The sequence below is a fragment of the Epinephelus fuscoguttatus genome, linkage group LG24, assembly GCF_011397635.1.
Source record: "Epinephelus fuscoguttatus linkage group LG24, E.fuscoguttatus.final_Chr_v1".
In the NCBI taxonomy this organism is placed as follows: Eukaryota; Metazoa; Chordata; class Actinopteri; order Perciformes; family Serranidae; genus Epinephelus; species Epinephelus fuscoguttatus.
In genome coordinates, this window is record NC_064775.1 from 9203669 (window position 1) to 9230537 (window position 26869).

A 26869-nucleotide genomic window follows, 5' to 3' on the forward strand; every position below is an offset into this window, starting at 1 on the left:
GCGCACGCGCGTGCACGTCTGGCGTGCTTGTGTGAGGAACAGAGTGAGACGTTTACTTCCTTTATTTAGATGACTTGAAGACAGTTTTGCATGCAGAATTTAAAGCCTCTTTGCCACTCTATATCTTATGCAAAAAAAGCGCCATTGCCAAATTTATTACATCCTTTATGCTCTAATCTTGCATGAATTTTAAGAAATGAAATAAATATATTTGACTTAACATATTAAGTCTGTCCTTGTGCTAGTGACTCTGAAACTGAAATCTGAAACTTGAGCAGAGAAAAGGGGGCCTCAGCATGCCAAGACTTCCTGTGATGGAGCGTTTTTAGTGACATGTGGCGCGTACAGAGCCCGAACACATGCAAGAGCACAAGACCACACATGTTTCCTGGTTTGAAGAGGAGACTTTTGCTCTGAAAGCAGCTCAGTGGAGACGCAGAAACCTGCTGCCCAAAGCTGCAAGCCACAGGTGTTGTGTTTGACACTCTACACCTCAAAGCTTAGTGGCCACATGAGGGCAAAACACACAGATATGGGTCAAGGCCGCGAGGACCGATGAGGGCTCTGATGAGAACTGCACCTTCAAAACGAACGCCTAAGCATTTTAGAGCTCATATTTGGCTGTGTGGCGTGTTTCTGATGAAGATTACGACACTTGCAGGGTCTGGGGAAGCAACACATTGCAGAACAGGTTCATTCAAATGTGGGAATGGAGTTGGTTAGTGTCACTGATTTAAACATGCACACATGCTAGTGTTTTATCATCTGCCCTCTCTCCTGGGTCCCCTCCTCCTGTTTCCATCTCGACCCCCCTTCTCCTCCTCTCCGCTGGTGAGGAATCCTCCGCTGACTGCTCCAGCGGTCTGTCTCCTCTTTATGAGCAATGTTTCTGTGGCTGGAAGCGCTCATAAAGCTACGAGCATTGATTGGAAAACAATACAATTTTCTTTGGCTCGGCTGGCTGCACGTTGCGGTCTGGATTTGTACTCTGTAGTGCGACTGTGTGGTGTGAAAGCTATTGCCACATGGCCCACTGTAATGGTGTCTAAAATGCATCCAAAACAGGCTGATGAGGCTGCAGTACACTGGCTAAATTGTTCCTGATGCACCTCTCCACGACAGTGCATCTCATCTTCGAAGAGAAATTACATTTGATGGATCTGGGTGCTTTGTTTTTACTGAAGTTCTGGACTATTTCTGTGTACCCAATAAATGTATGATGGAAAATCCAGCCCAGTTGCCAGAAAAAAATCTCGCTTTGTAAATTTTGAACCACGGATCTTAAATTTGGACATTATCATTTGGCAGATGTGTTTAATCTTAACATTTCAACAACACTGTGGTTAATGTGTGCTAGGTTTTGGCAAAAAAAATCACTTGGTTATGGTTTGGAAAAGATCATATTTTGGCTAATGGTACCTGCTTTTGGGGGCACAATCCCCGCTGGAAAAGCAGTGATGTCTCTGTAAAAAACAACCACTTTTTGTGGCACTAGCCCTGCTGGAAAAACTGTGATGGGTCACTACAAAACACCTTTGTTTGGTGCCTGAATGCCACCAGAAAAACCTATGTTTGAAGCCTAATAAACTGTTGAATAAAGCCCAACAGATCGCCACAAATACCCACCTTTGATGCCTAAAAAGCTGCTGGAAAAACAGCAACAGGTCACTACAAAGCACCTATGTTTGGTTCCTGAAAAGCCACGAAAAAAACAGCCGTGGGTCTCCACAAAACGCCTATGTTTGAAGCCTAATCGCAGAGAAAACAGCAACAAGTCACTACAAAATACCCACCTGTGGTGCCTAAAAAGCCGCTGGAAAAACAGTGATGGGTTGCGATAAAACACTCAACCTTTGGTGCTTGAAAAGCGACCAGAAAAACAGTGCTGGGTCTCTACAGACCACCCACTAATGAAGCCTAATAACCTGCTGGACAAACAGCAACAGGCCGCTAGAAAATAACCACCTTTAGTGCCTAAAAAGCCGCTGGAAATACAGCATCAGGGCAGTATTAAACACAAATGTTTGGTGCCTGAAAAGCCATTAGAAAAACAGCAGTGGGTCTCAACAGAACACCCACTAATAAAGCCTAATATTCTGTTGGTCAAACAGCAACAGGTTGCCACAAAATAACCACCTTTAGTGCCTGAAAAATGCTGGAAATACAGCATCAGGGCGGTCATAAAGACCCATATTTAGTGCCTGAAAAGCCCCTAGAAAACCAGTGGTGGGGCAACAACCTTTATTGTTGTGGTCTGCCAATCACAATCCCCTCCACGTCCTGATGACAAATTCAGCTCATATACGTCAGTTTGGCAAACATTGATGCAATATGTCAAGAAACATATTCTTGACTTGAAGAAACATGCAATGCCAACTTTTTTTCCCGGTGACTTAAGAGCGAAACTAATAGCATTTAGAGTGAGGCAGCTTTATTTATAGGGCACATTTCAAACACAATGAGAAATGCCAGAATCTGTAGAAATCATGTATGATTACAGCATCTTTCATCATTTTTTATACCAAACCATTAATGGAGAAAATGATCAATAGATCCTACAAAATTCCCCAAAGGCCAAGATAACATATTGCTATCGTTTGCTTTTTCCAACCAACAGTCCAAAACCCCAAAATAATCAGTTTAATGTCATGGAAACCCAGCAAATATTCACATTATAGGAGCCAAAGCCAGTGAAGTTTTGCTTGAAAAACTGCACAAACGATTGATGATGCATTTTCTTTTGATGGATTAAACTACTCATTGTGTCAGCTCTTTATCAATTATCTAAGTTAGTATTACGGCGAGGCAACATTCTGATGGTTATAGCAGTTCAAAGTGCTTTCTTGGATAAAAGACTTTCAGAAATCTTGAATGGCAACCTGTTGCAGCCAGAGTCATGATTGTTAGTTGGTTTTCCAGCCCAGCCTATGCATATTAGTATGTGGGTGTGCTGAAGGCGTATGAACACGTCAGCAAAGTTTCTGTTGATGCACTGCATTTCATGAATAAGCAGCAAAAATCTAGTAATCCAGCAAAGTAAGTCTGAAGTGCGCACTCTGACTTTGCCAAGCTGTAAAAGGGAATATAGTTTGCATTGGAAAATGTGTCTAAACAGAAGTCAAGCATGGTAATCTACTTTGCGGAGGCTTTATAAGGTAAGAAATTCATTCAGACGGCATCTGATGGTTGTAAATATATGAAATTGCTCCTCGGGAAACATTAAATGTTATAATAGGTAAAGGCATAAGAGTACACATCAGAAATACCGCTGGACCTCCAGCCAAGCAGTTCCTGCCGTCTCATCAATCCTCAACACTTAGTTGAATCCTGCACAAAAATGCTGTTAAAATACGACAAAGAGGCCGTTCCAAAGAAAATTTCATTTGTGCTAATGGAGGATTATGCCCCTTCAAGTTGCTCCCCATCCTCTGATGATAAACAAATGCAAGCTTCTGTCATTCCTGCCAGGGCAGATAAATATTTCAGATTCTAGGTTACCACACAGGAGACACACAGGGATGGAGAAGACAGCGAGACAGAGCCAGGGAGAAAGTGAGGGAGATGCGTTACGGCACCTTATGGTTGCCAGTGCGTAAACGTTTAATCCCCCTCGAGGCAGCCGTGCATTTGTTCCACTTGCAGTGACGTGTTAAGTATTCAGCTTGTGGCGTCAAGGCATTGTACAAATGGAATACCATCAGGGATAACCTGTAACAGTCTGGATTGATCGCCCGGCTCCTGTCTTGGAAGGAATTTGTTTTCCAGTATTACGAGGGTTATAAGGATGATACACAGGCAACCTTTTTAGTCAACGTAAGCCAGATTCATCACATGCAAAAGCGATGAAAATGTCAGGGGGAGCAAATCAATTCTATTGCTGTATCAGAAAAAAATACGAGGCAGACTTGGCTTAAGATGTGTGCTTTTTGGCTTTTAAAGACAGTGAGAGACTAGCTGCTCTATTTTCTTTTCAATATATACACCAATCGCAATCGCTGACTATCCTGTTCACGCACTTGTCCGTTAAGAAATGAGCATCTGCGAGGTTTTTTTTTTGCACTTTCTATGGAGATAGATCAGAGCAGGATACTAGTGAATTCACAGATATTCTTGATGTGGTGTTAAAGCTGGGGTAGGCAGACTTTTGGAAAAGGCAAATTAACCCGAAAGAGTTTGAAAATACACCCTCCTCCTGCAGCTTCCCCCTCTCTTCCCTAAGCCCCTCCCAAGAAAAGACCACGGTCATGCGCTTCTACAGTAACCCAGTGTTTCCCATACATTCATTTATTTGCCCCGCTCTCTGTCTTTCTGTTTATCAGACCACAAATAAGACAAGGAATAGCTAGCTGGCTCCTAGCGCCAGCTCCTTCTCCTTGCTCCCCACCGCTGTGGACTGCTCTCACAGGAGGAGAGTGGGCAGCGGCTCCAGAGATGGACCTGTAGTGGCTTGAATTCGGCAAGCACAAAAACCCCAGGACAGCGGGTTAGTGGCTAGTGGCGACGCTGGATCTAACCTGTGTAAAGGCAGCAACAGAAAGTTTGCTGATTTGGTGGGGAGTTGGAGCTGTCCATCTCTCTGGAGCTGGGGTTTGTACTAGCTGGATTCAAGTTGCTGCTCTCCTCCGAGGTGGTCTATAGCAGTGGGGAGTGAGGCGGCGGACACACTGTGATACGAGGCTCTAGTTAACGTTAGCTACATAAATGTGAACTTGTAAAACTCTTTTCGCCTCTCTTTTTGGTAAGTCGGTGTTCCTTTTTGGGGTTGCTTGCGGTGTAGGCGGTTGTTGTCAATACAACTCTCTCTGCAGGATTCTCTGCCATTAAATCAGGCTTTAACCAAAGGGACGTGCACGCACATCTGCATTTGTAGAACAGCTAATAGGAACACCCTCTCTCTGAAATGACCTGTGATTTGCCAAACTCCTGTCACGGGCCTACCCCAGCTTTAAGCAACATTGAAAATAACTTTGAAACTGTTTCTAGCAGTGCGAAGCAGCAACAGACTACAACCTACTACTACAGGTATAATGTGCATCATTGCTCATTATCTTATTGTGGCGAACATTCGCTAATCAGCGCTAACCAGTGTACGGATGAAGCTGATAAGAATGTCTTCAGTTTTGCAGGAGCGTGGTCATAAACCAAAGTACTGCACAAATAAAAATGTTGATCCAAACTGGCACATTTGACTATTACAACAATGGTTTTCACTCACTGCTTAGTGTTCTAGACTGAAGGTCATGTGCAGGGTAAAATAATACGCTGTCTGAACAACAGAGAAATGAAAGAACGAGGAAGTTTCTGAACACAGGAGTTTGATGTAAGTGAGCTAATCCTGGAGGGGAGCCAGCAAGCCTGCATGCTTTTGCCAGTAGCCAAATAATGATTGTCTTTGTCTTGAATCTTTGATTTGTGCTTACAAGTGTTGGCAAACTGTTGCAATGTGTACACTTCAAATCAGGCTGTCACTCAAATGATGGCGCTATCTGAGGATCCAGCGCTGCGTTATTCTGCAGGCTGTGAATTTACAGCTGAAATGACCGGAAGTTCAAAAGTGTGAAAAAAAGCTTGATATGCAATTGATTTCCTTGATGAGCTCATACTATACTGGATTGAGAGATGTGCCCTCGCTGTGGTTGACACTGAGGAGCAGACAGAGAGCAACACAATGGAAGTATTGATGAAGTGATTGATTACCCTCCTCCACTATTGTTTGTCTCATCTTGCCTCTGTCTCTCTTTGTCTGTCTGTCGTCACTGACCAAACAGAAAATGCTCCGTCTTCCTTGAGCCATCCAGGAACCCTTGTCATCCTGAGTGCAGCTACCTGTTTAGACAAGCACCGCATTCCCCCCTTTTGTCTCCAATTGTTCTCTCTGCCCTGTCTCCCGACAGTCAAGCTCCCATCATTTTAGAAAAGTCTCCTTCCTCCCCCTGCTCTCCCTCCTCTCTGCCTCTGTAATGCTGAGAGCAAACATTTTATAACACTCTGTCCCTCTCTTTACCTGCTGATGTGTGACCTTGTTCTGTTGCAGTAGGCGTGTTTGTTTTACTCCCCTGCCACTCCCAGTACAAACAGCTCTGGCATACAAAGCCTTCAGTCATATGGCGAATTGAAAGGAGGTTGTACAGAACGCTTAAATAAATAAATCATTATTGATAGATCCACAAGGGAATTGTCGTGAATGCCCATCCTTCTAGTGTCTGGAATGAACAGCTGTGCTCATGCATGTGTGAGTGTGGGCGGATGGCATCAACCATCCAAGTGGCTTCTTAGTCATCAGCACAGCGAGTTTATTTACATTGATCGCAAGTTTTCCTCAGCACACGCTGACCCAGAAGGAGAACTCAGCAGAAGTGGACATTTTGTTCAGAGGAGTGCAATGACGAGGAATGCAGACAGATACTGAATGAATTTCTAAATTGTTAGTTTGTTAAAAAGGCCTGTCCAGTTCTGGGGAAAATGTTTCTTTTTGTTTCAGATCAGCTGACCACTTTGCTCCGTCCTTTTATGATGCACGTAAGGCTTGTTGACCTCTTATCAACAATGTCATGTTTTGTGACACAGCCCTCAACATTCTGCCACTTGAAAGGATCCTTGCTCTCGTATTGCATGTAGCACCGTTCCAGCATGGCAGGAAAAGAGAAAGTTGAAAACCGCCTCCTCACGTTCCACAGCCGTCACTTCTGGCTCGTCATGACAACGCTGTCCGTCCCTCGTTTTTCTTTCTAGACCCTGTCAGGGAAAGGCACTTGTTTTATTATCAACAGCGAAAGAGAAGTCCGCCCTCCCCAAAGACTTGTCTTTTTATGGAGATGGTCGAAGGCTGAGGGGAAAACAGAGCGGAGGAAACGCAGAAGAGAAAGTTCTGGCAAGATCTGATCTACTGTTTGCAGAGGGAGATGTGCAACCAAAGGCAGGAGTCTGAGTTCTGTGGGCCTGAGCAAAATATGTGATGTTTTAAGGAGTTTGATTTACAGCTGAAGCTCCTGCCCTGGTTTCCAGAGGTGTTTCTTTCTTACAGGGGGAAATTAAGGGAGTTGGTCAGTAGGTTCAAGACAAGGCTAGACGTGTTTCCTGCCTGTTTGTGTAGAAGCCAATAGGGCATGATGTCAATCACTGTGTTGCCGTGTAAAATCCAGAAGTATTACATCATAGTTTGGGAATTTTTAAGAACTACAACAGCGCGGTGTCCCTGATTTGCTGCAAAATGCATCATGAACTGGAATTGCGACTGAGCTAATCAAGTCTACCATCCTGAGTAGTAGGAATTTTGTAGTCCGTTACCATCACACACTCATGTTTGCACTCAACCCGCACAGCCACACATGGATGCACACGAGTCATGCACACAAAGCAGAACGCCATGCTAAATAATAAGAACAGATTGTGCTGTCCGGTGGAGAAATCCCTGCCCTTATTTTCAACACCTCAGACAGCTGTTGCTCCCTGGTTGACCCTAGCAACACAGCTATTCAAAAATTAGCCAAAGCTGTTGGACCGCAGCAGAAAGTATCTCATGGCCATGTACATTTTTGTATCAAGAACAATACATTCACATGTCAGAGCAGTCTTGCGAGGGCTCCTTGAAGCTGCGGTGAAAAAAGAAAGACCTTTTCCTATAGGTTAGAAATGTTTGGGAAAGTTTGACAAAGGGTCAATGAGTCAAAACAGCATCAGAAGTAAGAAAATGCACATGTACCAATATGTGCTTTATAGTGAATGTAACCATATCAGACAGCGAAGAATTCATGAAAAAAGCATACAATAGATTGATAGAGGATGATCTAGTTATTAACCACATGATAGAGATCCAGGTCAGGAGCACATTATGACAAGTGTTTGAAGTGGGTCGACACCTGTACATGTTACTATTTGGTGTACCTCGACTTTTTCTATAATTTCCATGTCAGGTTGTCTGGGTAATTCATAATGGCCCTCGATAAACTGCGTTCACAGGGGGCACAATGTGAGGCTGTTTCCGTTCCCGCCTGCCTGCTTTTCTCCGTCAACAGCTCGTCTAAGTAACGCCATAATGTTGGCCTGACTCCAAAAGGGCAACACAAAGAGAACATTCGGCAGAGTCAGAAGATGACACAACAGAGTTTCAAAAGTCAAATCCTATGTTACTAAATGCAGGCCGGTGTTAGCAAACTCATGCTAGTGCCACTCTTAGGAGTGGGAAGCCTGCTGATGTAATGCTAACATCAGCAAAACCACCTGCAGCTGCCGCCACTGCTAGGGGTGAGAAAACCAGTTCTTTTCAGTAACCCGGTTCATGGAATTCACCCGCTACTGTTACAAACCTCCACATAATGGTTTCCGCACAATTCAAGGAAAGAACATGATTATGCTTTGGAAAGAAGTGCAGACAATCTCAGAAGCATGCAAACAACTTTCTCCCGATGATACGTTTTGACACTAAGTCTGCTATCTTGGTGGACCGCTCTTGATCTAATCCCCACCGCTGCAGCAGCACAGCAGAGCACTTTGTTTGACAGAATTGGATCGAACCATAACAACATGGAAGAAAGCCTAGAGTAGTTGACGTGACCAAAATGAGAAGCCTGGTTTGTGTAGCTTTGTTCTCATGAATAGTGATGGTTAGTCATGGTCCAGCAAAAGTGAATATCAAGTATTTGTATGATTGATGAGCGGCATATCCCCCCTGATGATGATTCATTACCTCTGTCAAGGAGGTCATATTTTGGTATTGTTGATTATGGAAAAAGTACTTGCCCAAAGAAGAACCCAATAAACTGAGGAGTAGATCCAAAACAGGGGTAGAGACAGGGAGTTTGGCTTTGGTAGAATGAGTACCATGCATATTAAAATGAAGGAGATGGTAGTGAAGTTCAATAGTGACAAAACATTGCCAATAGTGGAAATTCGCTAACTCCATATAACATCATAATGACCATTCATAGGTACTAATAATCCTCTGGGGTAGTCGACACATGTGGTTGCACAAACTTTATACAGAAAGTACTCGGGACAGTGGTTGCACGGGACAACCGGCCTTGGTGGAGGTCTGTGCTCTCTGAGTGCCCCTCTAGTTTTGGATGTAACCAGTTGGAAACTGGCAAGATACATATTGGGTTCGATACAGTTCAGTTCGTCACACACTGGAATGGGTATTTTTGCGTTTCCATCGTCAAAAGTTGTGGATGGTACCAATACAACTGTTTCATTTGTCACGGTTACCACTCTGTTGAGGTACCTAGTGCACTGGTCTGATACTAAAAGGTGGAGCTAGACATTCTTGCTTGACAAGGACTTGGACCCAAGCTATTTTTAAATAGATTCCGACAGAGACTCTTCTCGTTTTGTAATGAAAATGTCAGTGCGCATTGCCGTTCGGTAGATGATCAAGGTGTAGACTGTATCGTCTGTGGACACAAAATACAGGAAGGACTGGATTGAGCTGTGATGCAGGTATTACCATCTGATAAAAAGCCTTCAATTTAGAAAACTAGCTGTGGTAGAAACTAAAAACTAAATGGGATTTAGGAACATGTTCGTATGGGTTACATATGGATTCTAAGGGTACCATACCATTTGTTGGAACTTTTGTCTAAATAAAGCCAGCATATTTAGTTTACAATGGGGCTCCACTTTCTACTACTGGTTGTACTGTATGATTTCCATTGAACAGTAGAGAGGATTTAGATGACACATTACAGCGTATGCAAATGATGGTAACATCAGTTTTGAGGTTTTCAAGGCAGCTCATGAAGTTATTATTACAACACAAGTGTGAACAAGTAACCTCAAGGTGAGAATTAACATATGTAGCCTTCAATAAACTGCCTCTTTCTCATGCAGTGTCACGTTTGATCGCTGCCTGTCAAAGATGAGCCAACAGTTGCTGCATACGTGACAGGCATAAAGCAACCTGCTGCATTGATCAGTAGCGATTTTGTTTGCAGAGCATTGCAAGTACAAAAGACTGACAGACCTATGGAGACGAATAGAGTGATAGAATCAAGCCCAGACAGATAGAGACAGATGAGTTGACAAGAAGGTGGAAGTCAAATTTCCAGTCTGGTGACATCCCAGAGAGCCTGGATGAAGGAAATATTCCGAGTCAGAGACGGAATAACAGATGATGCCAAGAATAACGCACACATTTGCTTCACTGGAGACGCCGTGCACTGTTTATACTTGCAGCGGCTGTGTGCATTCATGTGCCTGGTATGTGCATATTTGCACACAAGACAAACCCATTTAATGTGTGTGCCCATGCATTTAACTTGTGAGTGCGTGTGTGGAAGAAGTGTGACCCGGGTTCAAGGGGCCTTTGAGTAAGACTGGATTAGCTGCTCTCAAGGCTGCCACTGGAATGTGAGGATCAACAAGTCTGTTGTGGCAGTGCACGGGCAAACACACACATACACACATGCCCATTTTACCGCGGCACACTCACTATTTACCTTCCAGTCTATTAATATTCCTCCACTCTGTTCTGCCTGTGGCTCGCTGGGAGTTGAAATTAGATGTCGTGTTACCAGAACTGAACATTTTGCTTCTTACGCCACAAAGATATGGACGAATCACAAAAACAGGCAAAAAGGAAAAATGAATGAAAAAAGGAAAATCCCTGGGAAATCCTCAGGGTGTGTTATCACCATGTGCTCTGGCGGACACTTGTTTATAGTAAAATGATGAGTATGTAAACAGGAAACGTGAGGACCTGCATGCGCTGATTGATGAATGAGTGGATGGCTAACTCCATCTATCAGGCGGTGTTTGTTTGCAGTGTTTCCTCTGCAAGGCTGCATCTTCACTCGTTTATGCAGCTGTGTGTCATCACTCTATTACGTAAGCGATAACGTCTTTTCACAATAATGTGTGACTTTGACTAGTATATCAAAACAGCGATACTTGCATACAGGTCAAGAATTCCTCTTTGGATATGAGAGTGAAGTGTAAGTAATGAAAGACACAGCCGTCATGTGTTCATCCTGTCTCTCCCTGAAGGTGGTGTTTGGGTGCACTTAGTTAAAAGGTCAAAGTTATGCCGGATGAAGGGAGTCAGCCACATATATATATATATTCCAAGAACCAGTATCTCCTTTCATTTGTGTCCTTTCCGACGTCAACATTTCAGAAAGGTTCTTTGTTCACTGTGTTGACTGATCGTTGTTATCGACACGCAGCATTGCCCAAAGTCAGACTTTTTAGTTTTTATTTTTGATTGATTTTTTTTATATATATATTTTTTTTCAATATTTTCACAGGCACACTACATCTGATGTGTCCGTGTTTATTTTTCAAATTAATCCACTCTGCTGCTCTTATGAAAACAGTGAAAAGTAGTTCCTGGAAAGTTCTGAGATGTTTTGTGTCAACTTCACTCTCCTCTGAGCCAGAGTTCTTTTAAATTCAAGTTAGTGCTGTGGCTCAAGGGAAAACAGCAGGATGATCAAAAAGCTTGCAAAGTTTCATTTGGATTTGGTTGCATGACTTTATCCTTGGCCCGAGGCCGATTAATTCACCGGATTTTATTCAAAGTATTCAGCAACCATGGTTTTGAACTGACTAAGGCTGTAGTTCTTCTTTCAGTTTGGAAGTGCATGAAATGATTAGGGTGATGTAAATGTATATACTTCTTTTTGCTGAAGGAACATTAGTGTGGCTGTTTTGGGAGAGCAGGGCAGGGTCTTTATTTTTTCCAGATTTGATTTTTTAATTCATATTTTTCCTGCAATATTTCAATTCTGTGTCCAACATGGACTATAAAGGTGCATTTTACCATATGTGGAGGACAACAACCATGTCTTTGCGTTAGGGTTTTATTTTCTACACCACCAATTAGTAGCTTGAACCTTCATGTTAGTTTTACAGTGGTAATCCTGAGGAAGAAGTTGGTCACATCACTAAAGACTTGTTTGTAGTTATTCGTAGGCTCTATAGAAGTGACCAAAGCCATTGAGAGCATCTGTACTTGTGGAGCCCGGTCTCACTCCGAGGTCGTCAAAAGCCGACGCTTCAGGCATCAGAAACCAACGGGAAAAAAAGCATCCTTTAATGCCGGCATGATACGCGACTGGTTGCCGTTAAAGTTTAACGGCGCCAGGTGGCATCAGGGGGAAATGTGGCGGGAAAAGGATGAAAGTTAAGGCAGGGAAAGTCCAAGTGGTGGTGGATGGGTTCAACAAACCCCGACTTTTACCCAAGAGAGCAGTATTAGTAAGTATTCTCGTAAGATTCTAAAGCCAGACCCTGTTCTTTTGTCCTAAACCTAACCACTTGCTTTTGTTGTCTTAACCCAACCATGTGTGATTGTTGAAGGAAAAAGAAAGTCAATTCGTGAATACGGCGTCCCAGAACGTCAACAACCAACAAACCCAGGGAACTTTGCACGTCGTACATGGACATGGAAAGTCCATGACCAAGCATGTCAATATGTGACGAGGTCGGAGTGAGATTTTATTGACTCTGTATCAGTCACTGCAATTACACTGCCAAAATTGTAGGTGGAGTTTCTATGCCACTGTGGTAAGTTTCTGCCGTGCCGTTAATTAATTCAACTAACACTCCTAAAACAGAAATAAAGCATGACTCAATAGTGACAATATGAAACAAAAGTAAAACACGCAGCTCCATTATAGCTCACAAGGTTCGCAGACAAAACAATTGTCTTTTGCTTGACATGTTTTCCCCACAAATACAACATGCTATCATCAGCATAAGCGTACAGCATTTTACATTGCATAAATTAGCCTTTAGCGGCTATCAGACTTTTCCTTTACTCCTATGAAGGTGGGAACAACAGAAACTTAATAAAGGTAGCGACAAAAATTCAGCTCCATTACAACTCACAAAGTTTAACGGCAAAATAACCGTCTTTGCGATAGTTAACATGCTAATGTTTCTAGCTTCAGCATATGATGATACGATTTTGTGAGGGCTTTATTGTCTTTGCAATTAATTGTTTTGAATTTGTTAAATAAAAGTAGATAAAAAAAACTCTGGAAATTATTTTTGTACAGTCCCTTAACTGTTACATGCGTCCTCACTGTGAGGTTATAGCTCCAGACTTTTACTTTCACTCATCATTCATCAAAGTGTCAGTAAAGAACTGTGAAGCAAATTTTGGTTGCTCGTGGTCATCATGTCTCAGCGCTGGATCTTGTTGAAACCTATGTGGTACAAGCTTTGTGGGTCTAGTCTCCCAGCTCTCACCACTCATCAAACCTACACTTAACAGACCCAGTGAGAAACTGACTTTATTTGAGTTGTGTCCGCTCTCCCGCAGCAGTGCCAGTGGGAAGGTGATAAGTCGTTTACCATTGTAATTAAACACCCCATTAGCACATATCAGCCTCTGTTTAAAGTGTTCTACACCTAGTGGTGATTGTCAACACTTAACAGCGTTCTTTACTGGCATGTGTTCACACACACACACTTTTGGGTCAGTTGAAGGTTGGTGGGTGTGCTGGGCAGGGCAGCGGCACTGGAGCGCTGTGTCCATTCTCTTTCCGCCCGGAAATCAATAATAGAGCAGCTGACCCGACTGTGACCTGTGTTACACGTGCACGGAGGCCTGCGCACATACACACATGCTGTGTCACATCCAGTGTGCAGAGAGAACAAAGCATCGTGGAGCAGTGACGGGTGTGGCGTCGGTCTCCAGGAAGTCACACTTGGCTAAAACTTCCTGGACTGAAACAAGGCCGGTGGTTTAAACACTAATTTAATCACTTCTGAAGGGGTTTGCTCTTGAACGCAGTGGGTCATTGTTTTTTAATAGTTCACATCGCTTTGTAAGTAAGGTGAGATAGTCAGTGACAAGAGCCTTTGACCAGATGGAAGCCCATGATGTGCGTTTACAAATATCAAGCATGAACAACATGCTCGTTCAGCCATCAGCGGCCCCAGGGGCGCAAATCTGCCGTGTCTCAGCCCGGTCATACATTCCAGTCCAGTCATGGAAGACTCTCAATCTCCATCGGAAGCTACAAAGTCGGCTCAGGCTCCACCTCCTCCTGCAGGAAGTGCCCTGGGGTATAAGAGGGGGCCCTTAAATTGTCTGAGGTCACAAATAAAGTGGAACACACTGATCACATTCAGGACGCAGCTTTCCTTAAGGTCAGCTGTCTATAAAAGTGCAAAATTTTCTTTCCACATATATGTTTATCCAAGTTTAACATACATGTGCACTGCTCGTGTTCACACGTTGCGTTTAAGCTGTGCGTCAACGCTGCCACATGTGTCCCATAAAGTCACTGCAGCTCTGCCTAAACTCTGTCATCTTCATCATCAACATCATGTGGATTTTGAGGAGCAGACCAGCAGGTTATAATCCCCGCTCTTTAACTACCGCTCAGGATTAACTGGCAGGAGGGGGGGGGGGGGTTTGAGGGGGGTGGATCTGGCACCCATGTGGAAAATAAAGAGTCTTATGGAGACTTTGCTCTGATCCCGCTGTGTTAAATGGATACGGTGGAAGAAGCACAGAGAGAAAAAAACAAGGGAATGTGCTGTACTTTTGTCGGCTCATGTTCTTGCCACTGGGGTGAAAAATAAACTAACTATTCTCTAATAGGATCAGCGTATAATCTTGCACACGCTTACATCCATGAAAAATAAAGACTGAGGTGTTAAGTAAATGCACTCACACTCTGATCTGGTATAATAGGAGGTGTTTGAGAACAAATGACTATGATGAAACAGTCGAAGATCGTGTATGTATCAGTTCAAGAATCCACATATCCGTCAGTTTTACCCAATTATCGTTGAGGGTTGTGGAGGGGTGAGAGGCAGGGCACACCCTGGATAGAGATGATTAGATCAACCTGTCCTGCATGTCTCTGGACTGTGGCAGGAAACCAGAGCACTCTCCGAAAACCCACGCATGTGCTTCTGAAATGGTCCAGTCAGGAGACAGACTTATCTTAAATGCCAGTTGTAACCCCACTTCCTCAAAAAATACCAACTCACCCTCTGTGCAACGTTTATTTGCATGGACGTTTTCAGTGAGGAAATCTTCTTAGGCAAGGAGAAAGGCCTGGTCTACGGTTGCAAAACAGCCCGTCAACTGAAATGTCTGCAGCCACACTGTGTGAAATCCGGTTTGTCGTGAAATTCGACGAGCAGAGAAGAAAACAGCTGTTTCAGAGATGACAGATTGATGCCACGAGTTGCTTGGAATTTGTAAATAATTGCCAGAAGTTCTTGGATTTATTATGCACTGTAGGACATCTCCTTAGACCTTTGGAAACATTCAAGCTTAAGTTGATTTGTAGTGTTGAGGTCACACTTTTTAAGGCTTCCCCTCAGTTTTCCAGCGTCATAGCTGTCATGTGTCTGTCTGCACGGCAGGAAGTAATGGGACATTGAGAAGTCGTCTGGGTCTCTAGTGTGACTGTGTTTGCATGTACATTTTCCGTTCTGACATTTGATTGTCAGAAAGTTCTGTGACTCAGAAAGTGTTTTGGAGGTGTGTGTTATTGAGCGGGGAAACTTGGGGAACCATCACGGCAATTGTGTGCATCCAAGTATGTGGCACTGTCACAGTTGCGGTGAGTAAGAGAAGCCGAGTCGCTGCATGACTCAGAGGCCCTATGCGTTACGGCTTTTTGGCAGCGATGCCAGTTCTAATCTTTGAATCTATCTATTTAACATTCCAGGATTGATAGAGTTGCACATTATTTCTCTGGGAGTGGTTTCTGTGATGTGTGTGCATGTGTGTGTGTGTGTGAGCCTGTTCTCACGGTGCTGCCATAGTGGAGCGCTCCAACTCCAAAGGGTTCAATGGGAAAGCACTTCCCATGGGGCTACTTACACGACCATTTTGACTGATTGACAGATAAAGTGCACGCACACAAACACACGACACGCTGTATATGTATCTGTGTTAATGGGCGCATACTGAATTCAGCAGTTCTAGTCCATTGCAACTGAATTTGGAGCAGAGACGATTATCAATTAAATGATTGTCCATTGACATTAAACGAATTGACAGCAAAAATAACCCCAGAATTCACTTTTTCCAGCCTCTTAAATTTAAATAATTACTAGTTTCTTTGTGTGTCATAATAGCGAACTGAATATATTTGGGTTTTGGACTGTTGATCAGACAGATGAAGCAATCTGAATATGTTAATTGGGCTCTGGAAACTTGTGACGGCTTTAATTCGCTATTTTCTGACCCTGTAATATTTAAGAATTTTATGACTGTATTAATGCCTGGTAACATTTACAGCATGCATGAAGTATGCAGCAACCACAACTAAGACCAGTAATTAGATACAACACACACATGCACAATTGGAAAGCTATTGAGGGATCCTATTTTTGTCAGTAGACTCCTGCAGGGTGCCTGCGTGGAGAATAGGGGAATCTGGCAGGGCTTGAGGGTGGGGTAGCAATCATTCTTTCCATCTTTCCATCCAATCAGTTTTGGAAATCTGTGTATTGCATGCAATGGACACAAAGAGAAAAACGATCCAGTTATTACATCACTGCATAGTTTCATTGATTGTTTTTTTTTTTTTTTTTTGTTCGTATTTGCTGGAATTTTACTCAGCCCTGTCACCAGAAGAAAATGTTGGCGTTGTGCGTTTCTTCATCTGGAGGTGGAGGGGATGGTGGCCAAGCTTTTTGAGACCAACAAACAATAAACTGGTTGTTTTTAGGTGAGTCGTCACTGCTTTTCCAGCAGTTTTTTAGGCACCAAATGTGGGTGTTTTTAGCAAGTCTTTGCTCTGTATCCACTGGGGATAGTGCCACAAAAAGCTGCTGTGTGTCACTGAGACGTCATCGTGTTTCCCCCTGGGATAGTACCAAGAAAGCGGTTGTTTTCACTGTGTTTCCAGCTGGGGTTGTGCCAACGAAAACTGGCTATTTTAGGCCAAAACATGATGTTTTCCAAACTATAGATAAAATGGTTTTGTTCCTAAACCTTAACCATAAAACCATGAAACATAAAGAAAAGTAAAGTTTCAATATCCACTACATATTAACATACAAATGTAATGTATCCTTGGTGTACAGTTATTCTGCCAATTGGGTTGCAGCAAGTAGCACTGAGTGATGACAAGATGAATAAACCCATCGACTACAAAAGGAATAAAACACTCAGGCACTTGTTTTTCCCTTCAAATATCCCTTCCAATTCCCAGCTGTAAGCGTCTGGTGACGAAAATCATGCTCACCTCTGCTGGTTGAAAGACTGCAATTGTCATCTGCTCAGTCCTGTTTGGCAGTGGTTCGGGCTACTGCTGAGTTGTGACCTTAATTTGAGTTTCAAATCACTCCATAACACAGATGGAGGCCTGGAGGAACTCGCATAAACACACAAATGCATGCAGGTCAAGGGCTGAGTGCTGATTACTCAGACCGTCTCCACTGCTGCCATCAGGCCACACTCAGTTTGTCTCAGTTCAAGTGGAGCACACAACACATTTTTCTACTTATTTATGCTATGATCCCCCAGACCACCTTCCAATCTGCACACACACAACAATCGGTAAAGTGCTCTACTCTCCATACAGGATTAGTAATGATTAACCAGCTTCATCAGCTCAGCCGGCTAGTCTGGTAAGAGGGAGAAGGGAGGGGAATTTATAGACTTGTATACAGTTGAATAAGGCTTGATTCATGTGTGTCTGTGTTTGTGTCCAACAAGATGAAGGAGGGTCGTATTAGCCGAGGAGGACAATGGGTAATAGATATGGGCAAGGAAGCAGAAGTGGGAGCACACAAGTCATTGATACTATTTCCTTCATTTGTGTACATGTTTGTTAATTTAACCCTAAAACAACTGCTAAAAACCTTTATGACATAATGTATTTTCACTCACTCGTTCTTGCCAAATCTGGAATTGATATTCAGTCGTATTGTCTTAATATCAGTGTGCATAAGGCTTCAGCAACCTCTACCAGACGGTTTGGGCAACCCAGCGCAGAAAAGATTACCAGGCCATTTCTTTACTCAGCCTCATCTTCATTATGGAGCCAGTAGTCCGACCCACAGGATACAGATCGTCAACCCAGTCTCACTCCCAACATGTCAAATACTGACACCTAGTCAGTGGCCTTGACATAGAAGAAGGGCAGTATGACATGCACTTGGCGGCGACATTTTCTCACGCTCTGAACTGCTGTAGTATAAAGGGCGAGAAAATTTGCATAGGACAGGTGGGAGGGGAGTGAATCGGTCAAACAAACTCGGGACTTTCACCTGGGAGACTGTTTTCATAACAATGTAGTGGGCTAGCACATGAAGCATAGTATGTTAGGGACGTTTGTCGCATGTCACGTGATGTTACATCATGTTAGCATCATTTTTTTTTCTAAATCTAACCATATGCTTTTGTTGCTGAAACCCAACCACACACTGTTGTTACCTAAAGCTAAGCAAGTAATGGAGAATTTTTTTTTTTAAGTTTATTTTGAAAGAGAATATCTGCATTTAATAAGCAGAAACTGCACATTACCTGTCAAAATGGAAGTTTATTTTGAAAAGAAAAAAGAAAATGTGCATGTAACAAGTGTATATTTACACACCGTTCCTGAGCATCCAAAAACTGATGCCGGACAGCTACCTATTGTAAAGAGTCATAGTTTGACCAGTAGGACCACTGACCAAGTGTTGGCATTTGAAGGGTTGGGAGTGAGAATGTGTTGAGACTGTGTATATATACAGCATTCTCTTCCCCTTCCACTCTGTGTGTGTTACCATTTTTAAAATCCCTGTTGCTATGCAGAAGTAACAACAACAACAACTAACCATTTTACTTCTCAGAGGCTTGAGATGCGCACTTGTTGAGGACTTGGCTCAGATTCCCGAGTTACTCTCTTATCCTGAAGCCTCCTTAAAGAACCTTTTATAACAAGTCCAATGAGCTCCTCAAGAGCTAAATTATAAACAGGCTTTACCTCTAGGGAACCAATGATCAAATCAAAGTTGACATATATCTTTTAATCTTTTATGTGGTGTTAAATGCCAGGGCTCACCTTCCTATGTGCCAACATTCAACCAAAACAAGTTCCTTCATGATGCTATTTTACAAGGACACCATGGCTGCATCCTGGGCTTAGTGCTGCCCAAAGACATACAAACAACCCAGAACATTTTTCTTTTCTTCAGTACAGAATTATGGTAGGTTCAGACAGACTTTTCTCCAGCGCTGGCACTGCAATAAAAGTGTAGAGATAGGTCTAGCTGTGTGAGACTGTCAAAACTGTGACAGACAAAAATGGGGATTTTGAAACCACCTCACTCAAATTACCTTTGATACAGAAGAAAGACCAGAAAGAAGACAAAGCAGGATGTAGAGAGAATTGAAACAGTGAATTTTGTGGTCCAGCTCCTGGACCCTCCCAAGCAATCTGAATGTTTCCAATCACGCCCTACAAACAAATCAGTGGTTTGCAAGGCAAAGTAGGGGCGAGGACCAATTGCCAGCATGTTGAACTCAGCTGTACTTCACCTCACTAGAATGTCTTTGTATGACAACACTTGTCAGGACCATGTTTAGTGTTATTCAAGACATTGTTCATGGAGAAATGACAAGTTCTTATCAGGCAGAAGCTGCATTTTTATGGGCATTTAAATGTGGATCTTCACACTTGAGCTGTGAATTTTCACTTCCCACAATTCACACATATACCGACAGAGCTGTGGAGCATCACTGGTGGAAAGACGAGATGCAGCAACACAGAGACAAAAGACCAAACACAGTATGACCAATATGCCATGGAAAGTTAGGACAACTTCTAAGAGACAGAAATAGGAGTTGTAATTTTGGCCAGAATTGGGGAGAAGGTTAGTAGAGCCTGTACACAGACTTCAGATGTCTCAAATTTGTTCTCCTGCGCAGAAATGCACACAAACACGCTGTCTAAATACTTGGTGTTAGTATGCATAAAGTTCAGTGTTGCAAACAGGAGTATAACGTCTGTGACATAAACTCAGTCTGCCAACGACAGCTGACTGATTTTTTTGGATGTAATATGTGGTCGCACTGCCATCCACACGTTGCTTTGAGCCAATACCACACACACACACACACACACACACACACACACACACACACACACCACATTACCTCAACTTCTCCTTCTGTATCAACTGTAGTGTTGATACAATACCTGATTTTCTTTGCTTTTGCAGCTTACGTAACCATTACGCAAGATCCCAAGTCTTCAAGGTCGGGCCTCATTATTGCTGCGGGCCCTTCATATTAATCTGTCTTTAAAATGTTTGAAGTCCACCCGAGGCTTTAGATGTGCCTGCCAGTGATTGGGGGGGGGGGGCGTATTTGGAGCACACACTCCGCGAGTTGCTCATTCTTGCGACTGAGCCAGAAAGCCCTCATTAAATGCAAAGGCAGACTAAAATCAATATGCTGAGAAAGATGATACCCACATATTAGTGCTTGTGCTAATTGCTGAATCCTGTATTTCCTCACTAATGTGCAGTGCCCCTCCCCATAGCCAGAAACATTTTAATATTTTGACATTCATTGCAAATCAGAATTACAAAACTAAGTTAAAGATGCATGACTTCCGCTGGCAAGTGAATAATGTGACCCACAGCAAATTAAAAAAGTACTTCCATAGCCGGCATTGCTGGAATAAGTTTTGCAAGACTATCAAGGGTGGTCATCAACACAAATGTTTTGGCAGTTATGCTCAGCCAAGTTTTGCAATTTTGGTTCCTCTTAGAAAATAAGACAAATTCCCACCACAATAAGCCAAAGCAAAGCATTACTTTTGTTGTCAGAATGTGATTCTCTGATAAAAACCTTGGACTGATAGTCCTCTGCTGCATGCTGGGAAGGAAACTGGCTGGGAATTGTGTAACTTGGATAATTTGTGAGTGTACTTTTTCTCTACTGATTTTATGGAGGTGTGTTTTATGACAATATACTCAGCCGTACTCTTGGCAGATCCTATGTATGTAATAATGTAAATATTGCTTTAATTGCCACACAGCAAGAAAAAATACTTGGATTTTGGTCTCCCCAAGCTTGTTCTCATTCCCGAGGCATCATATACTGACACTTTCTTACTCCCTTTGGCATGTGATATTGACGGCAAAGGCACCCTTTGGTGTCTTTATGAAATGCACCAAGCTTTCAGCTAACGTTAATGTAAACCCATCTGTGGCAATATTTCACATGGAGTGCAACTGATGTCGTGTAAAGAGAGGTAAAGTCTTTGTAAAAGCGGGAGGGAGTGGAGGTGAATGGGTCAAACAAAACCCAACTTTCACCAGGGAGGTTATACTTCGTTCCCTTTGTAAAACCAAAAGTCAATGTTGTTGAATCAAAGTGCAGCAAAGTTTTTGTGTGCTTCTCCGACTTATTAGACCGAGAAACACTCCCATCCTCCCACTGTTTACCTGCTGGGTGAAGGTTCATGCCATCCCCGATGTCATGCTGCAATACATGGCTTCGAGTCCGCGCATCTGAAAACAGAGACACGTTGAGATTTAATTGAACTGACCACACAATGCGGAAAACATTTATCAGGTTTAGATGACATTTCAGAATTTTTCAGTTGTCCTTGGACAACAGTGCTGGGAAGGTCCAACAACAGAGGGCAACAGTAAGCGCAAAGCATGGATTTTGTCTGGTGAAAGCGTTTAACCGCCCCCTGACTCCCTGGCTGATATGCACTCGACCAGCAATAAGTGATGTCAAGCTGTTTCATGACGTGCAAAAACTTGCGACATGAAATTTGACCCCTGGTCAAACCGCGGAGGCTGTGATTTTGCGTATGGGAATGACTTCTGGGAATCGAGTTGCAGAGCACATTTTAGTCAAAAGGAACTTGTTACCAGGTTAAAGACCAACACAGCCAACAATGACATGCTCAAACGGTCAACAGGTTTTGGATAGAGCGGATATTGCGAAAACGTTTGCTTTGGTTTACCCGTCACCTGGCAAACATGGCATGTTTTACAATATTACTGCGCATCCCCTTTTAACCCCGGCCAAAAGAAACATCCCAAAATGTATATCACGGCTGAGCTCGTCCTCTGATCAGAGGATAAGGAGCTCCTAGACCTCATTGTTTTCCCAATTTGTGGACACTTCTGGCCGCTGTTCTCCCTCTGAGTTAGCTGCTAACTGCTAACTGCTTTTTAAATCTCCAGAGAGTGAGTCGCACGCATAACGCTGCATGCCCACTGTATGTGACCAATTTGTCTGCAGCTTGATTGGCTGTCTTGACGTGAGCACCATTTGAATGTTTCAAATTGTCATGCTCTCTAGTCATGCAGCCAATCTATCTAGTCACATATCACAATATTGATGTATTACACATACATTGTCCAGGCGTAGCTGCAAATAGACACAACCAGTGATGTCTAACTCACAGCAGCTGCCCTTTTCTTGGCACTGGAATTGGTGGTATGATAATTGCATTTACAACCATAACAGCCTCACATAACACTCCACCTGCATGACCTCCCACACTGAAGGCTGATAACCCCACATTTTACAACCGACAATGAGCCCGATCCTGCTGGATTGCTTTCGCATTGGGTTATGCAAGTTGTGTAATCTGGATCCATAATTTGGTTTCACCTCAGGCACTGTCAAAGACAACCCAAAACAGGTGGAGAAGCCTATTAATCGTTAACTGTGTCACAGATGCATGCACAAACATGCACACACACATACACACGGCAACTGCACTGGCTGACAGTTGAGGGTGGTCACTAATTACAAGCAGATGTAGACCTTGAGGAGGTTTCAGGTCAGTGAAAGCAATCTATTACATGCATGGAGCAAACCTATAAAGGACATAAAAAAATGTGTTGAAAAATACTTGTGCATTCCTCTGGATCAGTTTTGTGGCACAGAAATTCTAAATCCAGCTGCAGCACAAAAGGGGAAGAAAACAAACCATAAGTGCGATGTGAAGAATTTTGGAATGTTCCTCAAGTGTCTGAAGTCACTAAAGGTGATACTTTCCTGGGCCTTCCTGGAATATCATCACACACGTCATTCTTGATTGTAATTCATACGAAGCCAGCCGGCATGACTGTGCCATCACAGATGTGGTAGTAGAAGACACATTTGGAAGTCAGAGACACTCTAGCGTCCATGCCTCAAGTCAATACCTGTGTTTTCCTCCCACTGGTAGATCTGTCATCTGCAATCCTTAATAATGAGGTAAATGCATGTCAGAGTAATTCCTGCGAGCACAAACCTGAGTCCGTGGAGAGTTATGAATACTTTACAAGACAAGCTTACGTCAGTTCATGTGAGATTTCATTCACGGTTATCTGCTCCAGCGACATTACTCCAAGTGTTTACGTTACAGCCTGCACTGCTTCATGTAGCTACACATCAGGGAAACATTTGTTGATGTTGTTGATTTCTCCCCAAATTCAGATCAGAGTCCTGCTGGAACATGTGTTGTTGTAAAGATTTTAGTTTCAAAGCTTTAACCAGAGATTTTTTTTGATAGAAAGTGTTGTTATACTCCATTAAAGTCATTCCTCTGGCTGCATGTACACTGCTACTTTTAGCTGCATGCTAACGTCAGGGAAACATGTGATATTGGTTGCTGATGTTGTCAATCTCTCCCCAGTTTCAGATTAGTTGTAAGGATTTGGGTTTCAAAAGCTTTAACTGAGTTTTGCTTTGCGGTAGAAAGTGTTATTATACTCCATCAAAGTCATTCCCTGGCTGCAAGTACACTGTTAACTTTTAGCTGCATGCTAACATCAGGGAAACATGTGATACTGGTTGCTGATGTTGTCAATTTTTCCCAATTTCAGATCAAATTCCTACTGGAAGGTGTCTGGTTGTAGAGATTTTGGTTTCAAAGCTTTAGCTGAGTTTTGCTTTGCGGTAGAAAGTGTCTTTATACTCCATTGAAGTCATTCCCTGGCTGCAAGTACACTGCTACTTTTAGCTGCATGCTAACATCAGGGAAACCTGATATTGGTTGCAGATGTTGTCAATTTCTCCCCAATTTCAGATCAGATTCCTGTTGAACTATGTCCAATTGTGAAGATTTTGGTTTCAAAGCTTTTACTGGGGATTTTTCAGTACACTGCTACATGTAGCTACATGCTAACATCAGAGATGTTCAGGGGAACAAGGGATGTTTTTAATTTCTCCCTGATTTCGGATCATATTTCTGTTGGAACATGTGCGGTTGTAAAGATTTTGGTTCTAGAAGCTTTTACTGGTTATTTTTCATGGTAGCAAGTGCTGCTATACTACGTTACAGTTAATCCCCACCTGCAATGATCCAAGTATGAAACTGAAAACGACCATAATAGGTCCTTTTTAAGTACTAGAAGAATAATCTGTCACTGTCACCATATAGTACCACAGCAATGGATTGCTTTATGTGAAAACCTGCTGCAGTATATCAAAATAAAAAAAAAAGGCTCACAGTGACACACACTGAAAAACCTGAACTCACAGCCTTGGCATTTGTCCTACGAGCTATCTTTAAGGTCAAAACTCATTGGAGTCTTGCAGGATTTTCACCCTGTTCATTGCTCGAGCCAGTAGATTAAAGGCTTTATCGCAAACTTTTTTTTTTCTTGAAAAGAGGATTTGCTACATGGTCTCTATTTATTTGGTTGTGATGAGGAAATGTCCAACAGCATTTGAAGGCAGCGTGTGTATGCATATGTTAATCTGAGGAGAAGGGATGGTTTTCTCTTACTCCCTCTTCCGTCCGTCGGTCACATGCGTATGACCAGATGGGGACCAATAATATCACAAGTTTGTCAATGTGTGCGTGTGCGACTCACGGTCACACTGATGACTCCACTTTATGGGATATTGAGCGGGAACTGGTGGGGGGGGGGCAGTGTTGTTTATTATTAGCTACAATATGGCATGGTGCTGTCAATAAGTCATCAGGAAAATAATGATTCAGAGAGGAAAGTCACATCAAGTGGCTCTGATACACAAGCATAGACACATGCTGTGTAACTGTGATGAAGAACATTACTAATGTTAAAAAGGAGAGGAAAATGATCGTCACTATGATGTTGTTCACCTTAACTCGGAAATTACTGAGTCAGTGCATCACAGCAATAAGTGCCTGCGTGTGTGTGCTCCAGGTGCGTTACCATAGTAATACTTCTCTCACTTCCCGGCCCTTTTTGATTTTCTGTGTATGCGTTGCCATGGAAACTGACATTTTCCTTTGCCCGTGGCTTTTTTGTGCCATTGTCCCTTTGTCGAAAATAGAACAGAAACCACATGCTGCAGTGCACTGTATGGCCAAACGGCATTAGTCATCCAACGTCACGGTGCCAGTCCAGTCAGCAAAGTCATTAATCTTTCCAGTGTAACATCTGTCAGATGTGAGCACAAAGCAACAGTGACAACACTAGGAGCTTTGCACTGAGGCTTTACATATACATAACACTTTACTGTAAGCCCCCCTAGTAAGCAGCATTTAATAAACGCCTCTTCACGTCTCACCAAGCTTTTGTTTGGCTTTGACGAACTGCACGCCTAAATCGCTCTTTGCATTCTTTGACCCCACGTGTCTAATCCTTTTGTTTCCCTCTTCCCCTGCAAAGCATATTTATGATTTATTGCGGTTTATTTCTGCTAATGCAAAATTGCATTAAGTGCAGCGAACCGGCAGAAAATGCCATTTGTTAAAGTTGGGATTATCTGATTAGATCTGCTCAGCCATTCCAGCAAACAACATCTGTGGGGGGCTTCGATAGGTCTAATAAATACAGAGGGAAAGCAGATTGTGTAAAGGCATAGCAACCAGCCATATTTTGGAGACAAACATCAGGAGGTAAAGGACTGTGACAGTAGCTGCATGGCAGATTTGTCTCTATACAGGCTATTCAAACAGTGTTACATCTCACTAAGCGCCTACGTCACACTGAATCCCGAGGTAATGAATGCTTTGGTTGCATGTTCCAAAGGCATTCGGCGTTACAGTGCACTGTGTCATCACATTTGTGAGATGTCTATCTGAGCAACGACATTATGAGACTGGTTATGTCATCTGTGTTAACTCTACTGATAGAGCCAAACTAATTAGCATTTACTATGGTTTATAACAGCTACTTACTATCGTCAATTCAAGTGTTATAAGAGCAGCTTTCTTATCGGGGAGGATGAGAAAAAACATGAAGCTCTACTCTTAAAATTTTTCATCATGAACTTCAAATGACTTATCACCATGGCAATCAGCTTCTGTGTTTGTGTCTGCTGCTGTTAAGGCCAGGCTTGGACGTCTGACGAGGTAAACTTGGCCGTCGGCTCCACGTGCTTGGAGGCCAAAACACATCCAAAATCGGTGTTTTTTGTTCCATTAAATCGAGTGCTGAAGTGGAAAAGGGTTTATTTAAAGATAAAATCGGTAACTTTCCACACACTCTGGAACACGTTTGAATCTAGCACAATATTCATCTTCATCTTTGGGTAATTTTTGTCACTCTGAGGCTCTAAATAGACAAAGGCTTCTTACTTTGTTTCTGTGCTGTTGAACAGGGTCGTAGCTAATACATTTTTTTCCGGAGATTTCTGAGATTTGGGGGTATTAGCAGCCTCTGAGAAAGTTCTATTCATTCTGCAAGTAAAACAATAACACATGGTGGGTGTTTTTATACTTGAGATACTTGTAGGTCAAAAAGAAACATCTGTATATCCCTGTCAGAATGTTATTCCTGGCCAGCCCAGTTGCTAGAAGAAAATGTTGGCACTGTAGTGACGTATTACATGAGCTGACTTTGTCATCAGGAGGTGGAGGGGATGATAGATGGTCACCTTGGTGTGCTGCCTGCCAAGTTGCAGAACCCTGTTCGAGAGCAACAACAAACAAAACCAGTTGTTGTTTAGCGAGTCATGGCTGTGTTTCCAGCGGCTTTATAGCCAAACAAATGTGGACGTTATTTAGCAGCC

General features: G+C 42.8%; 1 protein-coding gene across 3 annotated transcripts in view; it reads left to right on the forward strand.

Moving 5' to 3' along the window:
- Positions 1–26869, forward strand: part of LOC125885148 (rho GTPase-activating protein 6-like) — a 98527-nt gene that overhangs the window by 46244 nt on the left and 25414 nt on the right. The gene's annotated exons all lie outside the window — the stretch shown is intronic.